Consider the following 25478-nt stretch of genomic DNA (forward strand, 5'->3'; position numbering starts at 1 on the left):
GACACCCTCCCTTCATCTGCACCTTGTAGGGTGTCTGTGATCTGGATGGCGCTCAGAAGGGAGCACACGCCTGTCACTGTCCACAAAGCAGTTACTAGAGGTCTGCGCAGTGACATCAACACAAATCCCTGAACACCTACAATGCCACTAAGTCCCCCTCTCTTCAGGCTTCTTTTTCTATCTTTAGTATTTATCTGCCTTCTGGTCCGTACTGTGATCTCATTATATTTCCAGCCAAACTAAGCCACATTTACAGCATATAACAGAGTTCTACATTTACTTGGAAAAAAATAAGCATCAGAAATTTAACCAGAGCTTTTTATGACCCTTACTCTTATACTTCTCAGTGAAATCCTCACTAAAACAACCATATCAGAAATTTCTTGAATTTCTGATATGTGTTTCTTGGCCTGTTTTGAAGACCAAGAAACACAACAGGTGAGTGATAGGTGCAAAGTTGCAGGGAGGCATAGAGCAGAGTTAGGTGATAAAACTGCCTTTCACTACAACAAATACAATTCAGTTTATCAACCCAATATTGAAGGAGCATAAAACATCTGAAATCGTAGGGCGTCTAAAAGACTTAAAGCTGTATTTGCAAAAAGTCTGTTCTATAAAATATGGATTCAGGGGAGCAGAACACAAGCTCAAAACATACTGTTAATATTATGATTTTTAAACATATTTCAAAATAATGACATTTTCCTTCCACTTCACAAAAAATAACATCCCTAAAATATTTAGATACATTGAGACAACATGTGAATGAGTTTAATTTGTATTAGGCAATCTCAGGATTTAAGATTGGTTTTGTCTGAGTTCTTATGTGTCTGAGTTATCCTTTTTTGTCCATTTATACTGTCAGTTCTTTTTGTTACTTTCACTATCCAATTTCATATTTGCTTCCTTTGTTTATGTCCTTTAACTGTACCAAATATGTCAGATATTAATACTTTCAAATAGCACTACACACCGAGCTGGATATTTTGTTTGGATTGCAATCTTTCAATGACTGTACCAGTCCTGGGTTTATATAAAGTAATGCAACCCCACAAATGGATGTTTTTTTTTTTCTTCTACGCCCGTACTTTGTGTTTCTGTCTGTGTGCAGTGATGATTGTGCATGTCAAGGGCCCGTGCCGTCCTCATTGAGTTTTCGTCGTCTCCTCTTTTTGTCCTGTCCTTAAGGCTGGCCATGCTTGCACGAGCTTTTCATCTCCAATCGATACCTATTGAGCTGTTCATGAAAGGGAAATGACAGCTAGTTCATAACTTCCAAGGCTGATCAATAAGTACCTGCAGTAGCTCAACTCCTTCCTGAAACACTCGTCTCTGCAAGAACTCCTCTCCCTACAACCACCATCTCAAAGAACAGCATTCAGGTTTGAAAAGAACACTATACTATAACTTACTTTAAATTTATGAAGTTCCCATGTGAAGGTGCCTATGATGTTTCAAAGACATCTGAATGACACAAAGATAGTTTCAATACAAAATAATCTGCTGTAATTGACCTTTTTTGAGGCACAGGGAGCCTTAAGAAGAACTATTGACTTTAATTAAGACTGTAAAGTTAATTCATGCTTGTACTTATGAAGGATAAGTCTTTGCATTGTTTTTAAAAGATCCATGGAGAGATTCAAATATTTAGAATGAATAGTGGCTGTAATGGGTTTTACTTTCATTTGGTACAAGAAAAGAGCTGCCATTTTCATTGGGTTAACTCAGATTTAGGTGGTAAAGTTCTTTGACTCGGAAGTCTTGGAAAAATAACCCCCTTTCAGATTCCCACTGTGTTTTGCCTGATATTTGCTTACATGTCCAATTTTTTTTTTCCCAATTACTTCAAGGGTGCATTGACAGCTCATCCAGAAGTTGACAAAATAACCCAGAGACACATTTACAGTACTGCAGGCCTTACTTGCCTCAGTTTACATGACTCAACAATACCAAAGAGACTGGGCACAAATGGCTTCCATAAGAGTTCCAAGGTCAAATCCACTGTTGACAAAATAACAACACAAAGGCACGTCTCGGATTTGCTTAAACATTTTTTTTCTAACTCAAACTTAAAGGATATAAGTGTGACAAAAAATAAAAACAATGGTAATTTGAAGTTTTTTTGTTTTTTTTTTACATTTTGAAGTGTTAAATCAGCAGCAGAATTATTGATTTTGAGCAAGTCACTGTAAACTAGATAAAACTGATCATTTGTGTTCTTACATTATTTATGTTAGTTTGTAACAGATTGATTTTTTTCTCTACTGTTTGAGCTTGAATAGTCTAAGGTTACTGTCAATAGTTTTGAGCCATATAAGGGCATTATTGCCTTGACAAAGCCAGCAGTCCTCAAAAACACACACTTTTCTCCCCTGAGTCCACGAATGTTTGACGACACGAAAGAGTGAGGAGTCTTTGAGGGGTAAACTTCGAAAGCTCATGGCCAGAAGCTAAACAGAGGAAGAAAAACCTACGTATGTGTGTGGGGCAATATATGATAAATATCTTTGCTTACGTTTTTTTAAAGATGAGAGGAGGAGGGAAAAAAAAAATCCTCCCTTGTGGAGCTTTAAATGCTGAACTTTGTCTAGGTCCGGTTGCCACCAGCCGGCAGGCAGCTGTGGCTCCGGCACTTCACTCTATCTCTGAGTCCCTCTCCCTTTCTCTGATGCTTTCTCCCTCGACCTCCCGTTCAAAGCAAAGTTGGCTCCTTATTTATGTGCAAATTTGCTCATAGGCCCTACGAGGGTGGCGCGCATGCTGAATCTCTCCTTTCTGGGCTTTAGCAGATTATCCCGCTGCTCCCTTTGGTCCCTGTCGCCCTGAGCCCAGCTGCCCCGACCTTTTGTCATTGAGACTTTCTCTTCTCGCCTTGGTGTCTTTCTTTACCTCTCCCCCCTCCTCCATTCCCCTCTTTTACCATCCCGATGTACACTTCCCCCACATGCCGCAAGGCCTGAACTCCCCATTCCTCCTCCAGACGCCACAGCCGTCACCCCACCAACTCCTCCTTGTCTTCCTCCTTCCCCCTCCTTCCCTCTCTCCTGTGTCTCCTGCCTCCCTCCTTCTCTCCCTCTCAAAGGACCATTATATCGCTCTCTTCATGGACAAAGGACCCTGGAGAGACAGAAGGAGAGGGGGAAGAGAGTGAACATGGCTGGTGCTTTGCTGCTCTCTCATTCCTAATCGATGAAAGTGGCCCACGTGGAACTCTGAAGGCTAATCGATTGGTTTTTTTTTTTCCTCCTTTTTTCCCCCCCTCCCGATCTTATTTCTTGACCGTCCGTTTTGTTGCTGACTCTGACAAAACAGGATTGAAGAGCACAAAAAAGGGAGGGACTGGGAACAGGGAGGACACCATCTTTCTGGGAGCCTCCACAGTTTTTGTGTGTTGAAATGTGTGTGCAGACTGAGTTTGTGCATGTTAGTGAAGCTCAACACACAGAATAGAAAATGAAATCAACAACATAACCTCTGCTGACCCTGTCTGCATCCCTGCACCAGCCTCCCATCCCATCCCATCCCACCCAGCCCTCATGCTTGCCCCCTTTCTCCGCCGGTGCCTCCCTGCTGGGATAGGTTGCTGAGCAAACAGAAGGCAAAGAGTTGACTCCTTCTCTCTTTCAGCTCACAGTATGAGTGTATGGATGGATTTGGGAAGAATCAGCCTGTTAAGCCACTTCTTGGTATTCCTCCCCATCCTCCTTTTCTCACCTTTCCCCTCCCTCTGTCTTTTGCTGTTCTCATGCTGTCTATGCCTAGCCCCTGTCTACTCGTCCTCAAAGCACAAGCTGCGCTGTCAGTTTTTATTAAAATAAATGTGATCTGCAACAACTATGAGAACTACAAAAAATGTGGGATAAAATAAAACTGGGGGCCTGTCTGCACTAATGGTCATGTAGCAAAAAAAATGTGATTTTGTGCTGAGTTTGCATCTTTTGTCCACACTAAGTTTTTGGTGCAAAAGGTTTTTATGGTCGGTTTAATTTTGAGAGATAGGTCACAATTTGTGTAAAGGCCAACTTTACACATTGCATCCCCTGCTTTTCTACTTTGTTTCCATCAAAATTAAAATGTAGGCTAAAATATAATATAGTGGAGAGAAGAGGGTAAGCAGTGTAAAACAGAACATTAATTGTTTTTGGAAAATCCTCAGCAATGCTCTGTCTTAGCCAATGTCTTCCTTCAGAGGTATTGCCAATTCCTCTGAAGGAAACAAACTATTGGCTGTCATAAAAATTGGTAGAAGTTGCCTTACTGCCTAGTTTTCACAACTGGACAGATCCATTTAATTGGAAAGGACACTGTAGAAAAAAAACACATAGCAGAAATGACATTCAAACCTTTCTTTTATGGGCTTGGAAATGGACATAAATATGGTTAAGAGTTGTTTGTTTTTTTAAACAGATTCACTTAAGTGGTCTGAATACAAGCTAAACAGAACTGCAAAGTTTGCAAAATTATTTTGATTTCGGAAATGTTGACATTACCAACATCTCATCTTGTTGATAATCATTTTTAAATGGACATTTTACACTCATTTCTCAACATTTGCCATATAATATCTGTCTTAAAACATATCATAAGTGGACTATACAGGGCATGAATTGTCTCAAAAAATATATCAAGATCATTTTTACCCAAATTAAGAATTGATCTGTGTAATATTTAATCTTTTCTGTTATGAAAAGAAGCTTCTGATAGATCTAAATAGATAAAGAGATCAAGGCATTATTACAGATTCAGAAAAACAATATACAAACACACTGAAGTTACACAGCACCTATTTTAAGCCACTTCACTCAAAATAGACCAGACTACGTTACATTACAAAAATATATTTATATATTTATTTAAAACTTTTTAAATAAATATATAAATATATTTAAAACTTAAAAAAAATGTTTTATCTACTAGTAACTTTTGAAATAGAGCATACTTTACAATATATGTTTTGTTCATTGTATGTATAGTACATTTGTTCATGGTTTCTACAACTGCAGAGACAACATCATAAATACACATTTTTGTGTTCTCACTAAAAAAAAACACTCAAAAAGTGATGTCATAAAACAATCTGTGAACGCAGCTGTCTTTCTATACAACTTTGTGATTTTTTATGTGAAGAAAATAATGTAAAAAATGTATATTCCCTGAATTACAGTGAGTTGATTGATTTCCAAGAGACAAGCACAGTAAAAATTATTCACTTTCAATGCATTTTTTTACACATCATTTTAACTGGATGCTTAACAGGTTTTTTTCTAAACGCCACCAGACTGAAACAATTACGCTCAACTCTGCTACTGAAATGACAATTCGACATCCTTTTCACTTTACACCACACGACTGTTAACCCTATGTGGTAATTACCTTTCTGCAGCATCTTCACAGTCACTTTATTAGCCTCCTAACAGAGCTTTTAAAATATAAATAGCAGGCAATAAAAAGGCAATTAACCTTGCAAATGGGCATAAATGACTGTCCGGGAGATAAGGGCATTGACAGGTCCTGGTCTTAAAGAGACATGGGTGGAAGGAGAAGGAGCACATGGGAGAGAGAGGGGGGGGAAAGCAGATGGAGCCAGAGAGAATGCTGGGAGATGATGCAGCCCACAGGCGAACAGCTCCCACGAGCCGTTGTTTGTTGTGTCTGTGCTGCACTATTGTTTCAGTCCCTATTAACCTCTTGGCCTGCTGTGCGAGAGCGGGAAAGGATGGGTGGATTCAAAATGACAGACATGGCCTAGTGACATGGGAGGTGAGGGGTGGTTTTAACAGGAGCTTAGGGGCAGTGGGGACCCTTGCTGTCTCACTAAACGAGGAGCGGGAAGGACTGTGGGTGTACGAATTAGATGGTGAGAGTGTGCCTGTGTGCTTAGTTAAGGGAGGTGTATGTCTGGCTGACCACAATGGGAGGAGTTGTTTAGACTCGGATCAGCCCAAGTGATGCGATGTCTGCTGTTCTCCACAGACGGTCCAGTGCTGCGATGACACCACAGTGTTAGCAGAAACACCTGAGCTGAGAAAGCATTAAATTTACTCTGCAGAAATATTTAAAGGCTAGATTTGTTTACTTCATGCACAGAGTTTGTGCTAAATAGGCTTATTCATAGTTATACACTTTTTGAGAATTCAAAATACAAGCTATTTAAACTAAACAAACGTATAATAACGCATGCGATGTTAATCTGTCTTGGTCACACGTTAGAAACATGATACTCCAACTTTAACGTCAGTCTGTTACAACGACAGAGACAAGGATACTAATTTTGACAGCTTTTAAATTGGTAAATTTAAATTGGTAAATCAGCACCACATTAAGGTTGCACTTATCAGTGTTTCTTGTGGATCTTTGTCAGCCACACTTTTTTCTGTCTTATTGTTTGGAATAAAACTCCATGAAGACCCAACGTCTTTAGAATAACCTTTGACTGCCCAATGGCTGTCTGATAATCAGCTGTAAAATCCACAGTTTTCTTCTGAGTTCTACTGGCTGTAAGCAGTAATCACCAACTTAACGTAAATTAATGTTTGTAATATCTCTCTTTGTGTAATGAAAACATATATTTAGTTTTTTCTTCTTTGAATTTAATGACATTTTGATCAATAATTTGCTGACATGCACTTGTATTTGTATCCCTGACTTGAACTTGTTTTCTCTGAAATGTCTCTCATACAAAGAGTATTTGAGAGACAAACAGCATATCTGTCTCCTTAGAGTTTAGGTTTTAAACATACTAAAATTCTCTGGGACAACAGGCCTCTTTTTCTCAGTGTTTATGAAATACAGAGGGATTTATGTCCCTCAAGTCACTGTCTGTTGAGAGCTAAAGTAGCCCAGAATGAGTCATATGAACCTACAGAGGGCTTCTGTTGCTTTACATGGAAACACACCATTAACTGCAAACGAAGAATGCCATCCCTTCCTCCTCCCATGTGCCCAAGTATTACAGGATTGTGAGAACAGGCGAGCTAACCCCTGACAGTCTTACCTGTGCTCTAGTCAGCAGTGAGGCGATAGCTGTTTGCCACACATTGAGAGCCAGTGGGAAGAGGAAGCTGGAGGAAGGTAGCCCTAAGAGGATGAACTGTGGGATTTAGAGTCCTGTGGGTAGGGCAGAATGCCAGATGTATGAGCTGAAAGTCCTGTGGATCAGATGAAGCTGTCAAACAGAGCAACGAGATGAGAGAGCCATGGGGAGCGGGAGCTTGAAGATGGAGGCCAGGCAGAGAAGCTCGACGGATAGCAGATACAGAGAGCTTAGGCTGAGGATCAAGGTTGTTTTACAGGAAACTGTCAAAGGTGGGAAGAAAAAAGGGAGCCAAGCTTGTGTGTGTGTGTGACTTGAAAGGCAATGAAGTTAAGAAATAAAAAAGTCTTACACAAAATAATTCCCACAAAGATTAGATTAAGGAAGTCAGGTTAACTCTGTCAACTCTTAATTTATATTGTGAAATGGTTCTATAAGAGGCAAACTAAACAGTTCAAGTTCCAGAAATCAGCTGCCAAAGACTGGAAGCCTTTTGAGTAACCAGACATAAGAGGTCAGGTGGGAAAGATTTCAGAGAAGACTCCATACATATATGAGCAGTTTTTCACATGTCTTTGTGTGTTTGGGCTTCACTTGCTCGCAGAGCCAGGGAAAGCTGTGTTAAATTACGCAGAAGGAGGTAGCGAGACCCTGTCAGGATGTGGTGTGGCACTGTGAAGAGAGAAGCGGATGGACATGGCACTGGTGTGTGCCCTGCGGAGTGACCTGTCAGGCCTCATGACTGCATTGTTCAACCACATGTTCACATACACACATTTCAATGGAAGCCAAACAGTTAAGTCATGAGAGGGATCCATTCATAACTTTGAAGGCATTTAAAATTGAAAGTGCAGTGTTAACAGCTAAAGTTGAAATCTGTTATGATACTTTAAGTACATTGCTGTGGTCTTGTAAGTATATGATAGGTGTTTAATTTATGAAAAAAGTGTCAGCAATGTAAGCCAGAATATTTTAATTCGTTGCATCCATTCTGTTCTGGGGTTTCCCCAAACAAAAAACTGCAACACAAATGCACTTAAAATCAGGTTAGTGACTTTTTTTTTCTTTCTTTTACAAAATTTCAATAAAATTGTCACATTTACATTAATTTCAACAAAACTATGAGTCTATTAATATCTAATTAAATCAACCATATAATTTAGACCCACTCAAAATCAATGACATGCATTTAAATTCTATTGTAGTTATGAAATGCAATTTTGGTTTGTATTGCCTTTTGGTAATAAGCTATCTATTTGAGTTCATTTGCTTTGCAGCAGTGTCTTCCTAAGCCAACATGTGATTCTGGAAAGGAACAATTATCTGTGTGAGCAGCAATTTCCCATGAACAACTGGGAGTTGATGGAAGAAGTGTGATTAGCAAGTGTTTATTTATATGTTATACCCAGACACAATTTTATTTTTGAACAGTTTTAGTCTGGCGAGTGTTGATTAATAACCGATTAGATGCCTTTTTAAGTATTTTCAGAATACTAGTTCCACCATTGGCTTTGATCTCTGGAGGCCTTTATACTGACATGTGAAGCCTCTTGTTTTTTTCACTAACTTTTTAGACTCAAATAGTTGATATGGATTATTTATCCTCATCACATTTGAGCAGATTGGATGCCTCTGCTCTTTAACTGGAGATTTTTTTAAAGAGCTTTAATCTGTGTCTGAAGATCTGTTATTGTCGCTGTTTTTAGTGTGCATTTATAGTTGTACAAAACTAGCTTTATAAATACATTTTCTCTGCTTTTGTTTTTCAAGTTAAATCTATTCCAATAATTGAAACAGGAAGGTTTCCATACCCTGATTCCTTCTCTGTGCTCTTATGTCAATAGATTCCTTCTTTTCATCTTTGTCCCCTTCAAGGTCCCAAATGTTATTAAACCTTCAGCCTGATGTTTTATTGAGCTATGTGGAGCAAAAACCTTGACATAAAAAAAAGTTGCTATTTGATGACCAGACCTTGTCATTGCAGCTTTTGTTGCAGGTCAATGTCTCCAACATATAGTACAGAATAAGTGAAAATATTGCCTTATGCTAGTTTACAATTTTCAGAGTGGCCATGTAACAAATGGTTATAAGATATTCAAGTGTTGAGATACAACAACAGACTAAACTATAAACAAAGTTAGTAGTTGTCACCAACCTGACGTGCCATGCAGTTTTTCACTGACAAGGTGATTCTTTAAAAAATATTAGATGCAAACTTTTCTGTCATTAGATGAACAACTATAGTTTAGTGTACATTATCCCTGAAAGCTTGAGTCTGGTCAGGAAGGGTTTTCTTTTCTCATTTTCCTGAATCCACCATGTTCAAACACAGATCATGCTGTGGATGAGTTTTCCCCCCCCCTTCCTTTCCCAGTTTCTTTAAATTACTCAAACCCACTCTTCCTATAAATGTACTGCCAAGAGATACTATGATTGTTATTAAAGCATAGTAAAAGTCTTGCTCCTTGGAGGTAAAACGAAAACAAGTCTGACATGTCTCAAGGCTTTTAAAAGACTTTTGTAGCATCACATCTGAATGAGGAGACGGGAAGGACTACGAGTGAAATGCATCTTTGCCGTGGAGTGTGTTGCATCTTGGCATTTAGCATACTCTGCGACACTTCAGGGGTTACAAATCGGCTTAATAAAAGCCTAATTACTGTGAAAGGAAATTCCTCTGGCTTTAATAGAATATTAACCACAGCTTATCGCTGTCTTCTAGTCTCACTTAATTACCATGCTTTTCTGCTTTTTGCTGTTTCTAGGATGTGCGCTGATAAAACTGTTTATAATTGATTCACAGCCTTTATTTCTTAAACACTATATTATCAATCTATTGTATTTTTTTCACTACTAGAAGTCCCCTCTATTGGATGACAAGCTAAGCAATTTCAGTTTCTATTAGACTAGATCAGAGCAAATCAAAAGGACTGTATTAGAAATATATATTTTTAGCACATAAATAATAAAAACGTCTCTGCTCTGGTATTGCAAGAGTCATACGAACTCAATACTGTTGCCTAAAATAGAAAAAATGCAGTGCTCTGCAAAAGTATTTATACTCCTTGAACATTTGACTCCTTAATCTAAGCACATTAATGTATTACAACGGCCCAGTCAAAGTCCAGTCATTCACCTGGAGCATTCAAAGACTTAACAATTGCTGAAACATCTTTTTAAATTTGGTTCTGACACCACCTACTGAATTGTAGTTTTCTCTGTAAATGATCACATTGTCTTTAAACAACACCACAAATCTAAAATATTTTTAATTAATCATTAAAAAAGTTGTTTTTTTTTGTTTTTCCAAAGAATGTGCACTCATATTAAGATTTCATATCTGATAAATAAGCGATGAAGAGATTTTAATAAAAGAAGCCTAGTGCCACAGGTCAACCTGAACAGTTTAGGTCTCTTGTAGATTTCACAGTATGATAGTTCCTCACATTCATTCCTCTTCAATTACCTGTGGCCACACACAGAGACAGACATATCTGCCAGTCTTCCACACGTGGAGGCCGAGGCATTTGTCTTCAGGGCACTGGCTGACCGAACGAACGAGGCTTTGCTGTGTCCAACCCAAATGTCCGTTGACATGTCGCTCTGGCTCCTGGGGAGTATAATTCATCGTGATTGGCTAGCTCTGCTGGAAGGCATGATTCTGGCCTGTCCGGCAACGTACATCACTGTTGCCTGGGGGCTTTGTGAAAAAGGGGGTGGAAAGGCAAGCTGTTATCCTGGTTCAGTTACCACCGGTGACTCAGTCAGATGTTAGGAAGGCCTATAAATATTACTTTTTTGTAGAGAGTTTGACTCTTCAAGGATGTTCAGTCACCATTCAACTTAGACATTCCAGACTTCCAGAGTTTTGCGTTTTTGCCATGTTTTCTAACACAATTACTTCTCTCATACTTCACATACTCTCACTCACACGTGCCAACGGTGTGCACTCTAGCATGTGCTCCTCTTTTGTTTCCTGATCGTGACATAAAATGCTATGGGCTAAACTGAGGAGCACGAGGGATGCTTATCCTGATTGTGTCTTCCTCAGTACCTCCACATGCCCTGAAGACCAGAGAAGATGGCATGGGAAACTTTGCAATGTGCCATGCTTACATCATGCCTGACCCCCCTCAGCACTGCACACATACAGTGTTTTATAGTAAATATACAACTATTCTATGTTTAATTTCCTTTATAATGAGGTGCCTGTGAGATAAATTTGCAGATACTTTAGATTCCACGTTAAGCTTTAAGTGTTTTATTTGATCATTGGATAAAAAAAATGTCATTGGATGCTCTATTGTATTTTTTAGTTTTATTTTTTTTTAGTTTTTGAAGATATTTATTTTAATTGAGGTTTCTTTTTGCATTTGTCTCACCATGATCGGGGTAATAATCAAACGTGGCGTTTCCTATGTATTAGGTAGATGTATGCCTTGGTCTCAAGCATTTTTTTTCCCCAAAATTTGTTCTTTTTTTGTCATTTTTTATTTTACCAAGAAGTCCTTTGACAGTTTGACATCATAGTATGAAAAACAAAATAATGAAAAGGTGAAGAAAATTTCTAAAAATTCACATAAGTACCAACCCATAATACATAAATTAATAAACAAAAAAAAAACAAGAATAGAACTATTTTGGAGCATCATTTTGCTCCAGTCACCTTCTTATCAATGCTCCAAAATGTCATCCCTAACCTGTCTTGTGCGTGTGTTTTTATTATTTTTATTAATTTTTTTATCATTATGAACAACGGAGAATAAGATTTCTGATAATCTCCATATAATAATTAGGCTCAGGGTTGTAAGGATCGTGTTCTCTGCTTTATGGGTGTAGATAGCTCTGATCCACATCTCAGAGTCTATGACCTAGATTAATATTTCAACATATTCACAGAACTGCTAAATATATTAGATCATGCAAATCTTTTAAGCCAATTGGACTTTTCAAAACATTACACATTACACATATTTTTTGCCTGTTGTCATCTTTGGGAATACGTCAGAAATCCAACCAAAAATATTGAAAGCAGTTATGGTTTTGCAATAATCAGTAAGGTAATGTGAGGTGGCACTGTAAAAACAGATAAGTGAAGTAAATGCAAAAAAAAAATTAAAAGCATCCCCACAGTATGGTACTGCCACTACTATGTTTCACTTGGTATATATATAGTCCTCCGCTGGATATGCAGTGATTTCCAGCACACATAGTACTTTGCATGTAGTAGTTTTTCTTTTTTTACAAAGTAGGTTTAACTTTGGTCTCATCTGACGAGAGCACAGTTAGGCTTTGCGCTTATAAAAATTGATGAGAAAATGCATGAAACTTAATATTAAGCAATCTTGGAAGAAAACCAGGTAGAGGCAGGAAAAGACTTGAGACTTAAATGATGGTTCACCTTCCAGCAGAACAATAAACAAGATCATAAACAAGCAGCCAGAGCGACAGCCAAAGCTACAAGGCAATGATTTAGATCAAAGCACACCCATTTGTTAGAATGACCCAGTCAAATCCCAGACAACTTTAGCATATCCCTGTCCTATTTTATTTTTCAAATGGTAATATGTATATGGAAAAGGCCCAGGTTTAAGTACTTACAGAAATTGCATATAAAATAGTGAAAGACAGAAGGTGTAAAGAAAATTATATTTTTAAAGCTTCATAGAACTAGTAGAACTAATGCACAAGTCTGAAAAGTAACAGTTGCTCTGCATTGTAGGTGTAGCAATATTTTTTATACCATTAAACTGTGTTATTGGTAAATTCTGGATTGAAGATAACACATTTGGTTTAAAAAATACAATTAAAATATCACTTTTTTTTCCTGCATGTCTAATCTCAGCTATGAGAGGATGATGGCTACCCAAACACAGAAATTCATATTTTAGATTCCTCGTGCCACATTTTGTTACCATGTGTCCTCTGCTAGTTAATTCCCAGTCTCCACCATAATAATAAGCTATACCATATCATAGTGAATGAGGGGGAAGAGGGAAGTTGTTATCCTAGCAAGGGGAGATGTAGAGCACAGTCGATTATCCCCTAATTAAAACAGATACCTCCCCCATGAACAATGTCCCATCTCATCTGTGGACTGTGCCGTCTTAATGTTAGGTGCTAACTGCCTTCAGCACATATGTCAGTCCTCGTTAAGGGACTGTGTCGTGTGGTAATGCCCCTGCGTTTAATGGCTTGTAAGGAATGTTAACACTCACTATTTGGCTTCCTTTTTTTCTTCTTCTGGGTGTCACAGTGAGATGACAGAAACCATGTGACTGAACTCTCATTAGGGATGTAATTGCAACCACAGAGCACCCTGGCATTTGAAACCAGATCATTTATAGAAACTAAATCACCCTCATTTTGGTCAATTTATTATGTACACCAGGCCTTGAGAACTGCCCTAATTCTTCATGGAATAGATTCTTCAAGGTGTCTGAAACGTTCCACATTTTTCTATGATAAGATTTGGCTGGCTGTACACACATGGTGCCAATCTCCCATTCCACCACATTCAAAGTATCGAGATCTGGTCACTGTGGAGGCCAATAGAATGCACTCAACTCATTGCCATGTGCAAAAAACCAGTGTGGATATTCTGAGCTCTGTGACATGGTGCATTATCCTGCTGGAGGAACACGCCAGAGCACTACGATGATGAAGGGATCATTTTTATTGCCAAACCGAGACTCTACTCAATATGTTACATTTTTTGGTCCAAACCTGATCAGAGTCTCTTGAAACAATTTTTCCCAAACTCAATTTGAACTTCAGTAAACTATCTTCAGCATATCTCAATGCACTGATTTGCCGTCATGTGACTAGCTTACACTATATATGCCAAAAGGTGAACTTGATAAAGTGGCCTGTGAGTGAACTAGTGAAACACTTAAATTTGCAATTAGTTCCAGTTGATTTTTCAGAGTTAGCTTCTCATCAGCCCCAGTCTAAAGTATTTAAAATGAGCAGTTATTAGTGGCCAATTGCTGAATTATTTATCAAACTTTGTTGGTGTATTAATAAAGTACATTTTGAACCCTTTCTGTAATTATTTAAAATGACCAATCAAACATGAAAGCACACGGATGAAGCTCCCGTCTCTTAACAATTAAATGTTTTCCTCTTTTGTACTTCACTTCTGCATTTATTAAGCAATAACAATGGCTTAGAAGCATAAGTTTACTCTGCCATTAGCCTGCAAAGCAGTAAAAGCAAATGAACTGTCACTTGCCATGGTGTGTGCATGTGTGCATGCGTATGTGTCTTCAACTCAGTAAGGATTCTTATAATGTCAAGAGGAGAGCTTCCTTTTTCTCTCTTCACTCAAGTCCCCCCACCCTCCTATATATGCATTCGTGTTGTATTATGAAAAAAGCAAACATGATTATTTTTGATTTCCCGTTTGCCTGAGCATTACATTTGGCCCACCCCTCTCTCCCCCGACCCTCTTGATTGAGGGCTAATGAAAAAGCTGTCCTGAGCGTCGCTCTCTCCCTGTATCCATTAAGAATAATTAGACGTGAACAATTTTGATGCCTGTAACCTCGGCGAGTGTGGCTAATGGTGTTATAAATTGCTCCTTGTCCTGGGCCCTGCAAGCATTGGCGCGCGGCGGCGGGGGTGAGACGCTTAATTCAAAAGCACTCTGTCAACAGCACTGATTTGTGTGGTTAATGAGAGCGTTTAAAACAACAGGCGCAGCTCATGCATCCTAATGCTGATGGCAGGAGCAGGTTCGATAAAGAGGCTTGTCCACCATAATTAGCCACGACAAACGCCCGGGATGAAGAAACAGGGGGCTGAACACTGCGCGCCCTCTTAGGAAAAAGCCCGACTTGCTCTTACTTTTCCTCTGACTCTCTTCTTATGTCCCTGTTAACAGCATGACTTTTCTGTCATCCATATCGATGTGAGAACTTGACTTCAGTCTTTTCTTTTATTATTCAGCTTTTCTTTCATTTCTTGCTTTATAGTATGTGAACTATGTATGTTTGCAAGGCAGTCAAAAGATTTGAGACTCTCTGGGGCAGAGCTGCTGGGGAGGAAACTCATCTCACCAAATCTCACATATTTTCCTCTTAGAGATTCATCCTTCTCTGCTGATCCCCACTGCAACATTTCATCATTAAACTGCTCTTTTTATGTCCTCCTCCTTGTTTAATCCCTACTCATTCTCATCTTTGTTGTTTACAGCAAAAAAGCAGATTTCTGTTTTTGCCATTGTCCACTATGTTCCTCACTGACAGCTTTTATTGCAGCTTTTCGAACAGTGAAAGGATGAGATAGCTGCATGCCTGTGGGTAAAAAGCCTCAGGCTAGGAGGAAAAAGAAGCATAACTGCTGCAATGTGTGGAAGCTGCCTCTTTGAACTGAACTGAAGAATCACTATGATATTCAGAGACGTGAGGAGGAATCAAAGCTATTTGTTTATTTACAACACACAGGCGTAGCTTCACAACCACTGATAGGTGACACAAGTAACAAGGATTAAATCCTCGTCATGGACTCTTTTAGTAGGCAGCATGAAAAGGTGTCTGTTTTGTTATTTTTTTTAAATTACACATAATAATGCATCTAATCAACCAAGCCAATTTTATGGACAATCAAAAAAAAATAAAAAATACAAGTTTGACATGTTGACTTTGTGTTCAAATTACTCAAATTTTAAACCAATCATGCAGCAGTGGGATGTGATAGAAGAATACATGAAGGGCCCATCACATGCTGTAAAAGAGGCAGAGGATATGCTGTTAACATTTTGGTGCCAGATGCAACAACACACCTTCAGGGCAACTGTGGTTTAGTGGAGTTTTTGACTTGACTGGTCAGGGCAAATTTGGCATCAAAATAGGGGCCAAAACAATGTAAAGATGTTTGCCTGATTGGTGTATAACAGTAACAGGAGAACAAAAAAACAAGAAAAGGAAATACATGAATAAAACAGATCTGAACTGCAACATTTGTCAGATTAGTTTTAAAGAGGCTGAAATAGGATTGGAATGGTGTAAACCTGGCTCACATTCATTCCTGCCAGTGCTTTAATATGTTTTAATCAGCTGCTTTCTGTGGCTCTCCCAAAGTACTGCGTCTGTGTTTCTGTAATAGATGCAGAGGGAGAGAGTGACAAAGCCACGTCTGCTTTAAAAGATGCTCAGTTCCCTTGTAAATGCATGCTGACAAGATTAATTGAGCATCGCAAATGGTAAACTCCGAAACCCACACCAAAAAAAAAGAAAGAAAGATGGGCACGTGCACGCAGATGCAGGTGTTGATACACTGATGAGGAGAGGAGATTAAAACCCAAACACTGATATATGCACATAAACATATACATATTGCATTCATAAACACATATTTATCTGCACACAGCTTGAAGTCCACTTCTTCATAAGCAGCACAAGCATACATGCATGTGCACGCCTGCTGGCCTCTCTCATTCTACTTCCACGTGTCTTGCCCAACACAAATGACTTGATGGGCAGTTAAATGCAGGGGTCGAGGGTTAAATGAACACCGTTGTTTATGAGGATGCGGTGTGAATCCATTTGCATTCTAATATTCTCTCTATTCTGAAGACACGCACACACATAGGGCCCGTTATGGGCAAAAGGGAGGGTGTGAGAGGACTGGAGATGACTGGTGGACGGCTTGTTTTAAAATCCCATTATCAAGTTATTTATGGAATTCATGGCCTGACAACCTCTGTGACCTTGTTTTGTTAAACATGAACCAGACACGATTCCGGCACGTGGTTCTGCCTATTAGCTTTTGTTTTCAATAGCCTTAAAATGTCAGAAACTTCAATCACCCTTTAGGCAGCTTTGCACTTGTGTGTTTTGGCCCCCATGGAACAGACACATGGGAAAATGGGCAGAATCACATTCATGAATTTACTTATGAGCATGCATGCACTCATATCTGCTGAATGTTTGTATGCAAACATGTGAACTTACATGAAAATATGGAAAAGTACACATTACAAATACACTGCATATTTAGTCCCAACAGTCGGTGTCTGTTTGGGTTGCCCCATTCAAGGATCCTAGACAGATAGTCATCCCAAACCAGACAAGACCTTAATACCTCCTGTCTGTTTTTATTTTTTATTTTTTATTTTTTTGCTCTATGACCAGTCAACCACAAAATCCATGTAAAATGTATTTCCACTAAATTTTGTACTTATTCAATTCTCTCCAGTAGCTTAGAAAACAAAGTTAAACAACCACAAGAAGCATTCGGTTGTTTTTAGGGTGGAAAATTGTGGTCTGCTAACAAATGCATTTATTTTCACACATGCAAGTGCATCATGTTGAATACATATTAATTTGTGTGTCTGTATGCTATACAATCACCTTTCATGTTATAATGACTCATTGATATTCTAGCAATATATTCCAATGAGGTCTACATTGTGTGAAAAAACTTGAAAATGTTGACCTACAACTTTTTAAACAGTTTTGCTTTAAAAGTTAACATTTTTCATGGCTGCTGTTTCAGCTGCTCACTATACTGTGTGCTCTTTAAGCTCAGAAACACAGTGGGCAGAAAAACACAATAAGTTTATTTTTCTACATTTATTGTGAAAATAATTCTAGTAAGCAAAAAAGGCATAGGTTGTTTGGAAAAATCTTTTTTTTTTTTTTTTTTTTTAGATGAACATAATGTAAAATTTTGCGAGCTAAATTGCAAAATTGGTCCTGACCAGGGCTTGAAAGTGACAAAGATAATAGCATTATTGCCTTGCAGTTCCAGAGCTGGAGTCTTTTTGCTTGAAGTTTGCATATTCTCTCTGTGCACGTGTGAGTTTTCTTTTTTTTTTTGTGGGTACTATGGCTTCCTTCCACAATGAAAAAAAAATGAATGTTAGGTTAATTGGTTTCTTAAAAATTGCTCTGTATTACTCTGTGATGGGCTGGCCAACTGTGCTAGATGCACCATGCTTCTCAGCCAAGAGCCGCTAAGTGTAGGCCCCCAACCTGCCTGCAATCCCACTACAAGGACGTAGTGAATGGATGGATGGATAGATTTTGTTATAAAATTGGTGGGCTACTTGTCAGTATGCTCATCAGAAGATGAAACCATATGCGCATGCCTTGGTGTATTTGCTTTAAGTTTTGTTGGTTAAAACTTCTTTCACTGCTCATTATTTGCATTAAATGTCTTTAGAAAATCCCAAACTTTCACTTTACAAATATGCTTCTATTAATTCACTAAACAAAATTTCACTTTAAATCTATCACTTTTCTGGTTGCTCCACCTTTTAATTACACCATTTAGTGTAAGTCCAGCATTTTATGATTGGACCCAATTCAGTGAAGAAAAGAGGTTTTATTGTCCTAAACTGTTCTCCTTGTTTTATCTACCCACAAATCTCTTAGCTGTTGCACTGCAAAGAGCAAGTTTTTAAAGAGGGCAAAAGTAAAATCGAGCCATAAACTGCCCCAGTGAGTCTTACATTATTTAACGAGGTCCCAGCTGTGAGGCATAGTAGATTAAATCCCCCACATCCTAACATATGCCAGCTAAAAGTCTGTAACACCAGTGTGGGCCAGCGCCACCAGGCAAAAACAACAACAGTTATGCAGCCCTCATGTATTTCATGATACTTTTCCAATCCTTTGAGAGAATCAAGTCATACAAAGATGAGCATTTAGTGATCAAATATGTCAGCTCTGGGTATGCCACAGGCCTCGCTTCCCTATTCCATGTCGATCCTTAATATATGGTCTAAAAATTTAGTCAATAGTGTTAGAACTGAATAGATTTTCCTTGAGTTTTTTGTGCAGAAATTGTAGCCACACAGTTTGGACATCAACCATTCTTAAAAAAAGAAAAAAAAAAGTTAAACGTGTATTTATTTTATTCTACAACAAAATATATTATATATATTTTTCTGTTTGCAATTTTTCTGTGTTTCTCTTAAACAAGGATGTCCAAATCAAGTGTTTTATTCATGATTTTAGTTTGAGTGACTTTAGATGGTTTTCTGCCAAAATTCAGTCTAATATTTTGATACCCTCACCCGCATTGCTTCAAACTTCACACACTAGAGTTGTTAAAAATAATGATCTGAAGTAGCATTATAATCTTAAATATTTTCATTAACTTTATGCAGAAAATTTTCTTAATTTTTAGAAATAAAGGCAGTTGGTGTGTGCTTATTCTGTATAATATGCTTCACTTAGTGAACTTTGTTTCTGAAATAAATGAACTCAGTTATTAAATAAGACTTTATGTACAGATATAAATAACTGCTAAATCATAGTGAAAAAATAAAAATACAATTGTAACTAAATGTTAAATGGAAAAGCATACCTGGTCAGATTTTGTACATAACTAGAATTTATTTATTATTTAGTTGCTTGCCTACTCAGGGGAAACATGCTCCATGAGGAAAAAAACAATGTATATTTTATTCTCGATTTTTTTTATTTTAAGTAACTCTTAAGAATCTGTAAGGAGCTCATTACAGTTCAGCAATAAAGAAGGAAGAAAAAGAAAAAAATGCAATTGTAACTAACTTTTTAATGTAAAGCAGTTGGTAAGATTTTGAACATCACTGGAATGTATTTATTATTTAGTTACTTGATAGGAGAAAAAAAATGAACATAGATTTTTCTTTTAACTTGCAGATAACTCCTGAAGTCTTGAGAAGATAAATTTGTCGGACTTGGACAGGAATATGTAAAAATAAAAAAGCCTTTTGGGGCTTCTGTATAATTTTAGTTTCAAGTTGTTCTATAAAGTTAGAGGCACTGTTTGGGTTAGCTTTCCTCAGAGGGACGATCCTTTAATTTTGGTAATGTACAGACATGCAGATGTTTAATGCAAGCAAGGTTTGCAGTGTTTTAATATTAATGAAATTCAAATATATATACAGTAGTCTGTATTGTGCTATGTAGCTGTAAGCAAACGTAAAATTGTAGTGAATAAAAACCTACATAATGACCACAACATTAGTGGTCATTTACAAAAAGCATTTCATAATACATTATTACATGGGATAAACACTTATTAAAGCAAACTTAAGACAAAAATAATGAAAATAAAACACTTCTAAATATTAACAAATGAACAGCCATAAGTCAAAATAACGTGGATATGACTCCCATTAATCAGTTAATGAACTCCCTGACTCAGTCTGCACTAAATTTCTACTTGGAAATCAGAATTCCCAGCTGTTCCAATTTGGGAAAAGCTGTTGCTGTTGTATTGAAAGTCCCAATTAATTTATATTTTACATTTCCTATACTCAAACTGTATGCAGTATTTAGCAAAAATACATCCTAAAATATGACTCAGTTGATGTCCTTCTGTACTGAGTACAACACACACAAAAACTAATGAGTCAGTTCAGCTTTAGTCTCTTTTAGTCAGGTTTTACATGAGTGATGTCTTTTCGTTTATAAATTGCTCTGTCTCCACTCAGGCATTTTCTGGCTGATCTAAAATTTCCTTTGGTGATTTGAAACACTTAAAACCCCAAAACAGAAGAAATGTGTATGGGAGCAAATACTTTTTCATCCTTAACTCCAGATCAGACATTGCAACCACCACAACACACTCCACACACTTGATTATAATCTGTAGGGAAGCACGTTTCTTGATCCAAAGATGGTCAGCAGAGCCTCTTGGGCAGACAACCTGCTCTTCTTCCTCCACCCCTTATGTTAGTTGCCTCTCGGGGGAGTGCGTATTTGTGTAAGTGTGTGTGCTAGAGGTGGCAGTGCTCCCCGGTGTAGTGTTAGCCTCAGGCAGCACAAGGTAACATCAAACGATTCTTCTCTTTATGAGTTATTTATTTATTATACCCTCTCATTGTGCATGGAGTAAAGAGGAAAAGAGAGCCAGAGTTTGTATTTGAACAGGGGTGTATGCATTTGTCACCTGTGCCGCTGTGTTTTCATTCTGTCCTCAGACACCAACAGCAGTTGTAGGTGCGTCTTCCCTGGTGGTGAACAAATGAGCAAAGGAAGAGATTGGGGGGTCTCTGCAGCTCTAAATATGGGACCCCCACCAGTTTCTCCATTCGGTTTCCACTGTGTTCAAAGGATCAGGGAACCTCCCTCATTTATGGTAACCACTTTTAGAGAGCAAGCAGACAGACAGCAACATGGAGACCCAAAGAAGAAATGTTTATTGGTACTGTTTTGTTATGCGAGCTACCTGCTCACCTTGAGATCACTTCATGTTTAAGTGACGCAGATTTGAAGTTGCAGTAAACGCACATGGATCCCTATGAGAAAACAAAACCTAATCATTTGACAAGGACATTTCTTCAGATTTTGCTGAGGTGGCAGTAAAAATTAAAAGCAAGCACGTGAAACTTTCTTTAACATTGTAAGCTTTTTTGCCATTTTCACAAATCATAGAAACCTGTCGGGAACTAATTTAAAATTTTGATTTATATTTATGCACATTGAACTTTTTCACTTTTTTCACCTTGCAGGCACAAACTGTGATGTATTGTGAATTAATTTTATGTGAGAGCAACACAAAGTAGGGCATAGCTGTAAACTGAAAGGAAAATAATCATTGTGTTTTACGGTTTTACAAATATAAAGAGTGTGGCGTGTCATTATTTGCTCAACATTTATACTGCAAAGCTGCAAGTCTTATGGAGTTGGTGTTTACCAGCTTTGCACATCTTGATAACATTTTTGAACATTGTCATTGCAACATTTCTCAAATTCTGTCAGACCAGATCTGGATGAAAACTAAATATCAAGTCTTGCCACAAAATGTAGCAAAATGTAACTTTGTCAAGACCTGAAAAACATTGAAACCAGTTATTAGCAGCACGGGATGTAAGCTTAGGGTCTCTATCCTGCTGAATCTTCGCCCAATTCCAAATCTTTTGCAGGCTAACAGGTTTTCCTGCATCTATCTTCCCACAAACTTTATAAACATTCCTGTCTGTGCTGCAAAAAAAACATCACTTCAACACGTTTCTCAGTCAGGATTGAATGTTCAGAGTGATGAGTGTTATTTTATTTTCCACAAGCAACTCCATCCCTTCTTGGTCAGGTGGTCCCATGTAAATAAGTCAGCTTCTTCCACATGTTTGCTCTTTGCCACTCTTCCAGAGTTACTATGGTATTCCTAGCAGACTTGGAAATTAATGAAATGCTTGCATGGCCATCAGTTTCACTCTATCCTTGTAGGTTCAGAGTTGTGCCATTTATTGGTAACGTAAGTAAGTATCTGAGGCTTTTGTAGTACAGCTGTATATTTTATTTAGATTGATTTGGATTTTGGACATTTTGTCATTTGATAGTTGATTTGGATTTTTGATAATTAGCGTCCCTTCTCAAATAATTGCTTGCACTAGGTTTTATTTTAGAGCATTAGAGTAAAAGGGGTTCAATGAGCTTCCCTGTTTTGATTTTTTTATTGGTGAAAATTTTGAAAAACTGAGTCATTTTCTCTCCCTGTCAAGATGAACTACTTTGAGTTTGTCTATCACCTGTAGAAACAATAAACAATGCTGATGTTTGTGGGTGTGCTGTGAGAAAATGTAAAGCAAATTCAAATGGTATGGAACATTTTATTACGTGCTATATTTGGACAGGTCTACTCGTTTTGCTAGCAGATGTCCGAATAATCCAGAGAGCCGAGGAAAAACCACAACTCTTACCTACTTCACCTTTTGATTAATGAACACCAACTACCGGCTAAGTCTCTTGCTATGAAACAAAATCACCCAGATAAAATGGTTGGATGGGAAACGTTATGTCACAGTGCTTCGTCCCAACACCTCCTCCTCTCAAATGATATTCCAAATGAATATCCAACCTCGCCCTCCACAAAGTGCATTAGGAAAAAAGTCATTAGTGGAAATGGGCTTGAGGTGCTTCTCCAAGAAGTGGGTGTCTGTGCATGAGGTGGTGTGTAATGCAGATGGGGAGGCTTTTGTCTTTCCTGCCCGTTGTTTGGCTTGCCCACCTAATCCTCTCCCTGCACACTTCTACGTCCATCGAGTTGGTGAATTTGCACCCCTCCCTTTCACCATTCCTGTGGAGAAGACAGGGTGCCCCCTGCCCCTTGTTCTCTCCTGCTGCAAAAGGGAAGTGCATCCTCATTCAATAATGTATCAGAGAGAAGACAGAGGATGGGAGAGAGCTCTGACCCAGACGAATGCAGTCTCTCCATTATTTAGCATTTACAGACACCTTGCAGCTCATTTCTGACTCAATATTTAATATAATAGTATGAGCGGGAGGGCATTTTCTAATATCCACAGCTTGTTTATATTTTGGACAAACAAAAATAGAAAGTTTATAGAAATTTAGAGAAGTCAAAAATAGGGTTACATGTGTACAAATGGGGATTACATGTGTACAGGTAAACTGATGTAGACTGTGACTTTGATATGATGTCAGCCAAAATATTACATTAAGGCTTTCAGACCTCCACACACACATGCACACAGGCATTCAATTTCACTGTGATGTCATAAGACTTAGAGTGGTATGACATTTTCCAGGCACATTGTGCCATGTTATATCAATATGTAACTATGTCATTTGTTGTAAAAACTTTGTGTGTATCAAACATAACCTAAGATAAATTTGACTGTATAATTTGCTTGAGAAGTAGTTTGTATGAAAACCTCAGCAGTTTCACCAGGTGTTTGCTAATTGCTGCTTCTGCTAGGTGTGGCTTTGTGGGGAAGGCATGGAGGAGGGGTGCTCTGTGGGGCAGAGGCTAATCTGGAGGCCTAAACTCCAAGGAGGAGCTTTGGGTAAATAGGCGGTGCTTTGTATAAGCAAGCTTATAGGCATTCTCGAATGGCTGCCACGGGGAATTCAAGGATTCCTCAAACATGCTTGAAAGAATCAAAGCAACACTCCAGATATGTTATTGATAAGGTGATAACATTAGCGCATGATATGCAACAAAAAAACACTGCCCTTTAAGTACAACCTGCTCTAAACTCTAATGCTTCTAACATTCTTGAGGAGCCCAAATAGTTGCACACATTTTGGGATTTTTGTGGAGCCAGTAAGAATTAGCAGTTTTTTTCACCCACTTTTGTGAACTGTTGTTCTCAGTTTTAGTGTCCCTATTAAACCATTTGTGCAATGACTGCACAAAAATCCGTTTTGACAAGACACAAGTCTGTGTGCAGTGTTAAACAAGCGATGTCATTCACCTTATGATTTAGTTGTTCTTATTCCCAGTTCCAAACCCTTCAGCCTCTTATTGTCCCCCCATATCAACAAGCCTGAACACAGCTGAAGTAAGATATCTTTCTGTTGGCCAGCATTGCTGTTAGATGGGTTTAGAAAAGGAGGAACAAATCGAAACCAGAAGTGGTTAAACCAGAAAAGTTTCTGTGCCTTCAGCAAAAACTAAAAGGACGCAGAAAACGCACATCGTGACACTCTGGAGCAATCAATGCAACTGCCAAAAGAACTGACTTTTGCTTTGGAAATAGACCAGAAGCACAGTGTAATTTTGTACACGCACACAAAATTACATATAAAATTACATATAAATTACATATATATATATATATTTTTTTTTTTTTTTTGAAAGGGGTCCTGGAATATAATTTGCCTAAAGCAGGGCATTTTATATGAAGTGCAATGCATATACAAAGTAGTTTTATTACAAATGATGAAATTCTACAAATTAAATAATTTTATATTTTTAGTCTGTGTTTTAATTGCATCAACCAAGCACGGGTGCGTAAAAATGATATATTTTAACCTGGCAGAAACGTCCTTCCATGCGTCATAAGATGGTGGCAATTGAAAAGAAGCAGGTGATGAAAGCTTCTTGTATGGAAATATCTGCTGTCGGCTTGTCAGGACTCACCTCTGTCCATGTGGAAGCACAGACGGAATGATTTGGGAAGAATTGTGACGAAGGGTGTTTTCTGACGCCAAGCAACATCTAGATAGAAACTGGATCCAAGCGATGATTTTATTTTTTCTGCCACTTATGCTTTTTTAGTTTTGTAAAATAATGTACTAATTACTCACATAAGATGTTTTTTTCCCTCAGAGTTTCACTTTTCTCAACTTTCCCTTTCGAGTTATTTTGTAACACAACAGCAAAACAGTCCTAGAATTATCGAGTTATATCACTTTGTGGAAAAAGCTCCTAAGGCAGTGTCATTTTTCAACTTGTATAAAATACCTTTGTTGGCAGATATTATATAAATTACACATACAACATTTGACATACTCTGCTTTTATGGTTCCAAGCGTTTCCCCTTTCTAAAAGAAGACATGTGGCTTTTGTATTGTGTGTGTCTATGTGAATCTTCTGTTTCTGTCAGAAGATTTTCCCCAAGCAGAAAATGTACTACTTCAAAAATTAATAATGCTAGTGATCGAGGATGAAAACACAAAGCAACAAAGGGTCAAGAAAAAGACTTAAAAATGAACTCACCCCATGGCATCTCATGGCCACTCTGGATTGTGTTTGGATG

The 25478-nt window shown here is 38.1% G+C and overlaps 1 long non-coding RNA gene across 1 annotated transcript; it reads left to right on the forward strand.

Moving 5' to 3' along the window:
* The first annotated feature begins 1037 nt into the window (after positions 1–1037).
* On the forward strand, positions 1038–21266 carry LOC107836794 (uncharacterized). Its single transcript, XR_001662751.1, has 3 exons — positions 1038–1382; positions 11085–11195; positions 20955–21266. It is a non-coding gene; the product is annotated as an uncharacterized LOC107836794 (long non-coding RNA).
* The last annotated feature ends 4212 nt before the right edge of the window (positions 21267–25478 follow it).

The sequence above is a fragment of the Poecilia formosa genome, unplaced genomic scaffold (assembly GCF_000485575.1).
Source record: "Poecilia formosa unplaced genomic scaffold, Poecilia_formosa-5.1.2 Scaffold85, whole genome shotgun sequence".
NCBI classification, from domain to species: domain Eukaryota; kingdom Metazoa; phylum Chordata; class Actinopteri; order Cyprinodontiformes; family Poeciliidae; genus Poecilia; species Poecilia formosa.